The sequence below is a fragment of the Triticum urartu genome, chromosome 6A (assembly GCF_056163025.1).
Source record: "Triticum urartu cultivar PI428250 chromosome 6A, HENAU_Tu73, whole genome shotgun sequence".
In the NCBI taxonomy this organism is placed as follows: Eukaryota; Viridiplantae; Streptophyta; class Magnoliopsida; order Poales; family Poaceae; genus Triticum; species Triticum urartu.
In genome coordinates, this window is record NC_141878.1 from 532,163,166 (window position 1) to 532,171,485 (window position 8,320).

An 8,320-nucleotide genomic window follows, 5' to 3' on the forward strand; every position below is an offset into this window, starting at 1 on the left:
GGAACCCCCCGGGAGGTATATGTGCCTTATTGTGCCTTAGTGGAAGAGAGGGGAAAGAAGAAAAGGAAGGGGCGCGCCCCCAAGCCCAATCCGAATTGGGAGGGGGGTCGACCCCCCTTTCCTTCCTTCTTTCCGCTCCTTCCTTCTCTCCTAGAACCAACAAAGGGAAGGGGGGGGATCCTACTGCCGGTGGGAGTAGGACTCCTTGGGGCGCGCCTAGAGAGGCCGACCCCTCCCCCCTCCACTCCTTTATATACAGGGGAGGGGGGCACCCCATGCACACACAAGTTAATCATTGATCTTTAGCCGTGTGCGGTGCCCCCCTCCACCAAAATCCACCTCGACAATATCATAGTGGTGCTTAGGCGAAGCCCTGTTCCGGTAGCAACATCATCACCGTCATCACACTGTCGTGCTGACAAAGCTCTCCCTCGAAGCTCTACTAGATCGTGTGTTCGCGGGACTTCACCGAGCCAAACGTGTGCAGATCGGGGAGGTGCCGTACCTTCGGTGCTAGATCGGTCGATCGTGAAGACGTACGACTACATCAACCGCGTTGTCATAACGCTTCCGCTTACGGTCTACGAGGGTACCTAGACGATACTCTTCCCTCTCGTTGCTGTGCATCACCATGATCTTGCGTGTGCGTAGGATTTTTTTAAATTACTGCGTTCCCCAATAGTGGCATCCGAGCCAGGTTTATGCGTAGATGTTGTATGCACGAGTAGAACACAAAGGAGTTGTGGGCGTGGGTATATACATATTGCTTGCCGTCACTAGTTGATTCTTGATTCAGTGGCATTGTTGGATGAAGCGGCCCAGACCGACATTACGCGTACACTTACGCGAGACTGGTTCTACCGACGTGCTTCACACACAGGTGGCTAGTGGGTGTCTGTTTCTCCAGCTTTAGTTGAATCGGATTCAATGAATAGGGTTCTTTCTGAAGATCAAAAAGCAATCACTATACCGCATTGTGGTTTTTGATGCGTTGGTAAGAACGGTTCTTGCTCAGCCCGTAGCAGCCACGTAAAACTTGTAACAACAAAGTAGAGGACGTCTAACTTGTTTTTTGCAGGGCATGCTGTGATGTGATATGGTCAAGACATGATGCTAAATTTTATTGTATGAGATGATCATGTTTTGTAACACAGTTATCGGCAACTGGCAGGAGCCATATAGTTGTCGCTTTATTGTATGAAATGCAATCACCATGTAATTGCTTTACTTTATCACTAAGCGGTAGCGACAGTCGTATAAGCAATAGTTGGCGAGACGACAACAATGCTTCGATGGAGATCAAGGTGTCAAGCCGGTGACGATGGTGATCATGACGGTGCTTTGGAGATGGAGATCAAAGGCACAAGATGATGATGGCCATATCATATCACTTATATTGATTGCATGTGATGTTTATCCTTTATGCATCTTATTTTGCTTAGTTTGGCAGTAGCATTATAAGATGATCTCTCACTAAATTTCAAGGTATAAGTGTGGTCCCTGAGTATGCACCGTTGCTACAGTTCGTCGTGCCAAGACACCACGTGATGATCAGGTGTGATAAGCTCTACGTTCACATACAACGGGTGCAAGCCAGTTTTGCACACACGGAATACTCGGGTTAAACTTGACGAGCCTAGCATATGCAGATATGGCCTCGGAACATTGGAGACCGCAAGGTCGAGCGTGAATCATATAGTAGATATGATCAACATAGTGATGTTCACCATTGAAAACTACTCCATCTCACGTGATGATCGGACATGGTTTAGTTGATATGGATCACATGAGCACTTAGATGATTAGAGAGATGTGTATTTAAGTGGGAGTTCTTTAGTAATTTGATTAATTGAACTTTAATTTATCATGAACTTAGTACCTGATAGTATTTTGCATGTCTATGTTGTTGTAGATAGATGGCCCGTGCTGTTGTTCCGTTGAATTTTAATGCGTTCCTAGAGAAAGCTAAGTTGAAAGATGATGGTAGCAACTACACGGACTGGGTCCGTAACTTGAGGATTATCCTCATTGCTGCACAGAAGAATTATGTCCTGGAAGCACCGCTAGGTGACAAACCCGCTGCAGGAGCAACGCCAGATGTTATGAACACCTGGCAGAGCAAAGCTGATGACTACTCGATAGTTCAGTGTGCCATGCTTTACGGCCTAGAACTGGGACTTCAACGACGTTTTGAACGTCATGGAGCATATGAGATGTTCCAGGAGTTGAAGTTAATATTTCAAGCAAATGCCCGGATTGAGAGATATGAAGTCTCCAATAAGTTCTACAGCTGCAAGATGGAGGAGAATAGTTCTGTCAGTGAACATATACTCAGAATGTCTGGGTACCACAACCACTTGACTCAATTGGGAGTTAATCTTCCTGATGATAGTGTCATTGACAGAGTTCTTCAATCACTGCCACCAAGCTACAAGAGCTTCGTGATGAACTATAATATGCAAGGGATGGATAAGATGATTCCCGAGCTCTTCGCAATGCTAAAGGCTGCGGAGGTAGAAATCAAGAAGGAGCATCAAGTGTTGATGGTCAACAAGACCATCAGTTTCAAGAAAAAGGGTAAAGGGAAGAAGGGGAACTTCAAGAAGAACAACAAGCCAGTTGCTGCTGATACGTCTCCAACGTATCTATAATTTTTGATTGTTCCATGCTATATTATATTCTGTTTTGGACATTATTGGGTTTTATTATTCACTTTTATACTATTTTTGGGACAAACCTATTAACCGGAGGCCCAACCCAGAATTGCTGTTTTCGCCTATTTTAGGGTTTCGCAGAAAAAGAATATCAAAAGGAGTCCAAACGGAATGAAACCTTCGGGAACGTGATTTTCGGAACGAACATGATCCAGGAGACTTGGACCCTACGTCAAGCAACCAACAGGGAAGCCACGAGGTAGGGGGCGCGCCTCCCCCCCAGGCGCGCCCTCCACCCTCGTGGACCCCTGTTGCTCCACCGACGTACTCTTTCCTCCTATATATACCTACGTACCCCCAAACGATCAGATACGGAGCCAAAACCCTAATTCCACCGCTGTAACTTTCTGTATCCACGAGATCCCATCTTGAGGCCTGTTCCGAAGCTCCGCAGGAGGGGGCATCGATCACGGAGGGCTTCTACATCAACACCATAGCCCTTCCGATGAAGTGTGAGTAGTTTACCTCAGACCTTCGGGTCCATAGTTATTAGCTACATGGCTTCTTCTATCTTTTTGGATCTCAATACAAAGTTCTCCCCCTCTCTTGTGGAGATCTATTCGATGTAATCTTCTTTTGCGGTGTGTTTGTTGAGACCGATGAATTATGGGTTTATGACCAAGTTTATCTATGAAGAATATTTGAATCTTTTTTGAATTCTTTTATGTATGATTGGTTATCTTTGCAAGTCTCTTCGAGTTATCAGTTTGGTTTGGCCTACTAGATTGATCTTTCTTGCAATGGGAGAAGTGCTTAGCTTTGGGTTCAATCTTGCGGTGTCCTTTCCCAGTGACAGTAGGGGCAGCAAGGCACGTATTGTATTGTTGCCATCAAGGATAACAATATGGGGGTTTTATCATATTGCATGAATTTATCCCTCTACATCATGTCATCTTGCTTAAAGCGTTACTCTGTTCTTATGAACTTAATACTCTAGATGCATGCTGGATAGCGGTCGATGTGTGGAGTAATAGTAGTAGATGCAGGCAGGAGTCGGTCTACTTGTCTCGGACGTGATGCCTGTATACATGATCATACCTAGGTATTCTCATAATTATGCTCAATTCTGTCAATTGCTCAACAGTAATTTGTTCACCCACCGTAAAATACTTATGCTCTTGAGAGAAGCCACTAGTGAAACCTATGGCCCCCGGGTCTATCTTCCATCATATCAATCTTCCAACACTTAGTTATTTTCATTGCCTTTTATTTTACTTTGCATCTTTATCATAAAAATACCAAAAATATTATCTTATCATATCTATAAGATCTCACTCTCGTAAGTGACCGTGTAGGGATTGACAACCCCTTATCACGTTGGTTGCGAGGATTTATTTGTTCTGTGTAGGTGCGAGGGACTCGCGCGTAGCCTCCTACTGGATTGATACCTTGGTTCTCAAAAACTAAGGGAAATACTTACGCTACTTTGCTGCATCACCCTTTCCTCTTTAGCTGCTCAAGTGAAGAAACCCAAGTCTGGACCTAAGCTTGAGACTGAGTGCTTTTACTACAAAGGAACTAGTCACTGGAAGCGGAACTGCCCCAAGTATTTGGCGGAGAAGAAGGATGGCAAAGTGAAAGGTATATTTGATATACATGTTATTTATGTGTACCTTACTAATGCTCGCAGTAGTGCCTGGGTATTTGATACTGGTTCAGTTGCTAACATTTGCAACTCGAAACAGGGGCTACGGATTAAGCGAAGATTGGCTAAGGCTGAGGTGACGATGCGCATGGGAAATGGTTCCAAAGTCAATGTGATCGCCGTCGGCACGCTACCTCTACATCTACCTTCGGGATTAGTATTAGACCTAAATAATTGTTATTTGGTGCCAGCGTTGAGCATGAACATTATATCTGGATCTTGTTTGATGCGAGACGGTTATTCATTTAAATCAAAGAATAATGGTTGTTCTATTTATATGAGTAATATCTTTTATGGTCATGCACCCCTGATGAGTGGTCTATTTTTACTAAATCTTGATAGTAGTGATACACATGTTCATAGCATTGAAGCCAAAAGATGCAGAGTTGATAATGATAGTGCAACTTATTTGTGGCACAACCGTTTAGGTCATATTGGTATAAAGCGCATGAAGAAACTCCATTCTGATGGACTTCTAGAATCACTTGATTATGAATCACTTGGTACTTGCGAACCATGCCTCATGGGCAAGATGACTAAAACTCTGTTCTCCGGAACAATGGTGCGAGCAACAGAGTTATTGGAAATCATACATACTGATGTATGTGGTCCAATGAACATTGAAGCTCACAGCGGATATCATTATTTTCTCACCTTCACAGATGATTTGAGCAGATATGGGTATATCTACTTAATGAAACATAAGTCTGAAACATTTGAAAAGTTCAAAGAATTTCAGAGTGAAGTGGAAAATCATCGTAACAAGAAAATAAAGTTTCTACAATCTGATTGTGGAGGCGAATATTTGAGTTATGAGTTTGGACTTCATTTGAAACAATGCGGAATAGTTTAGCAACTCATGCCACCTGCATTGACAACCCCTTATCACGTTGGTTGCGAGGATTTATTTGTTTTGTGTAGGTGCGAGGGACTCGCGCGTAGCCTCCTACTGGATTGATACCTTGGTTCTCAAAAACTGAGGGAAATACTTACAATACTTTGCTGCATCACCCTTTCCTCTTCAAGGGAAAACCAACGCAGTGCTCAAGAGGTAGCAAGAAGGATTTCTGGCGTCGTTGATACGTCTCCGTCTTATCTACTTTTCCAAACACTTTTGCCCTTGTTTTGGACTCTAACTTGCATGATTTGAATGGAACTAAACCGGACTGACGCTGTTTTCAGCAGAATTACCATGGTGTTATTTATGTGCAGAAACAAACGTTCTCGGAATGACCTGAAACTTCATGGAGCAACTTTTTGGAAAAAATAAAAAATACCTGCAAAAGATGAAGGCCAGGGGCCCACCACTTGTCCATGAGGGTGGGGGCGCGCCTGCCCCCCTAGGGCGCACCCCCTACCTCGTGGGCCCCCTGATGCCTCTCCGACTCCAACTACAACTCCATATATTGTGTTTCGGGGAGAAAAAAAATCAGAGGGAAGAATTCAACGCGTTTTACGATACAGAGCCGCCGCCAAGCCCTAAAACCTCTCGGGAGGGCTGATCTGGAGTCTGTTCGGGGCTCAGGAGAGGGGAATCCGTCGCCATCGTCATCATCAACCATCATCCATCACCAATTTCATGATGCTCACCGCCGTGCGTGAGTAATTCCATCGCAGGCTTGCTAGACAGTGATGGGTTGGATGGGATCTATCATGTAATTGAGTTAGTTTTGTTAGGGTTTGATCCCTAGTATCCACTATGTTCTGAGATTGATGTTGCTATGACTTTGCTATGCTTAATGCTTGTCACTAGGGCCCGAGTGACATGATTTTAGATCTGAACATATTATGTTTTCATCAATATATGAGTGTTCTTGATCCTATCTTGCAAGTCTATAGTCACCTATTATGTGTTATGATCCGTTAACCCCGAAGTGACAATAATCGGGATACTTACCGGTGATGACCGTAGTTTGAGGAGTTCATGTATTCACTATGTGTTAATGCTTTGTTCTGGTTCTCTATTAAAAGGAGGCCTTAATATCCCTTAGTTTCCGTAAGGACCCCGCTGCCACGGGAGGGTAGCACAAAAGATGTCATGCAAGTTGTTTTCCATAAGCACATATGACTATGTTCGGAATACATGCCTACATTATATCAATGAACTGGAGCTAGTTCTGTGTCACCCTAGGTTATGACTGTTACATGATGAACCGCATCCGACATAATTCTCCATCACTGATCCATTGCCTACGAGCTTTTCATATATTGTTCTTCGCTTATTTACTTTCCCATTGCTATTGCTATCATCACTACAAAATACCAAATACACTACTTTCACTACTGTTACCTTTTGCTACCATTGCCACTACTATCATATTACTTTGCTACTAAACACTTTGCTACTGATATTAAGTTTCCAGGTGTGGTTGAATTGACAACTCAGCTGCTAATACTTGAGAATATTCTTTGTCTCCCATTGTGTCAAATCAATAAATTTGGGTTGAATACTCTACCCTCGTAAACTATTGCGATCCCCTATACTTGTGGGTTATCAAGACCATTTTCTGGCGCCGTTGCCGGGGAGCATAGCTCTATTCTTTGAGTCACTTGGGATTTATATCTGCTTATCATTATGAAGAACTTGAGAGATCCAAAAACCAAGATCTATCCCTCAACTACGAGGGGAGGTAAGGAACTGCCATCTAGTTCTGTACTTGATTCACCTTCCGTTTTGAGTTAGCTTGCGACACCTAAAACTGCTTCTTCTATTCGTTCTGATATGTCGCATGTTATTGATGATGCTACTTCTGCTATGCATGATACTTATGATGAAACTACTTCTATGCTTGATACTACTGTGCCACTTGGTGAATTTCTTGATGAACAAATTGCTAGGGCTAGAGAGATTGAAAATATTAAATCTGATAATACTGATGAAAGTGATGATGAAGAATCACTTGTTATTCCTGAGGGTTATTGTTGGTGTCAAAACCGGCGGATCTCGGGTAGGGGGTCCCGAACTGTGCGTCTAGGCCGGATGGTAACAGGAGGCAAGGAACACGATGTTTTACCCAGGGTCGGGCCCTCTTGATGGAGGTAAAACCCTACGTCCTGCTTGATTAATATTGATGATATGGGTAGTACAAGAGTAGATCTACCACGAGATCAAGGAGGCTAAACCCTAAAAGCTAGCCTATGGTATGGTTGTTGTATGATGAAGTTGTCCTACGGACTAAAACCCTCCGGTTTATATAGACACCGGAGAGGGTTAGAGTTACACAAAGTCGGTTACAATGGTAGGAGATCTTGAATATCCGCATCGCCAAGCTTGCCTTCCACGCCAAGGAAAGTCCCATCCGGACACGGGATGAAGTCTTCAATCTTGTATCTTCATAGTCCTGGAGTCCGGCTGAAGGTATAGTCCGGCTACCCGAACACCCCCTAATCCAGGACTCCCTCAGTAGCCCCTGAACCAGGCTTCAATGACGACGAGTCCGGCGCGTAGATTGTCTTCGGCATTGCAAGGCGGGTTCCTCCTCCAAATTCTTCATAAAAGTTTGTAAACACCAAGAGTAGTGTCCGGCTCTGCAAAATAAGTTTCCACGTATTGCCACAGAGAGAATAATATTAACACAAATCTAATCTGCTGACGTATTCCGCAGCGTGACATCACACTACGGCCAAGCCTTTATTCGAATCTTTTTCACTTTTCCACCTCAGCGTGTTTTGCGAGGCGGTTTCCTTGGCACGTCTTGTCAAAGCAGAGATCGTGTCCCCCATTTACGAGATTCTCATCAATACGGACGTGGGTAAACCAACCGCGCCATTTAGCATGGCGCTTGGGAGGCAAGCGAGTTTTACTAGGCTGGTGGGGACGCATAGTCGCATCCGCTCATATAAGGGGATAAGGATCCACCTTTTTACCTACGCCTTCTTCCTCCTTTGCCTATCCATCTTCTGCGCACCCGAGCTCCAGCGCCCAAGCCCGCACTTCCTACCTCAACCTTCTCCAACAATG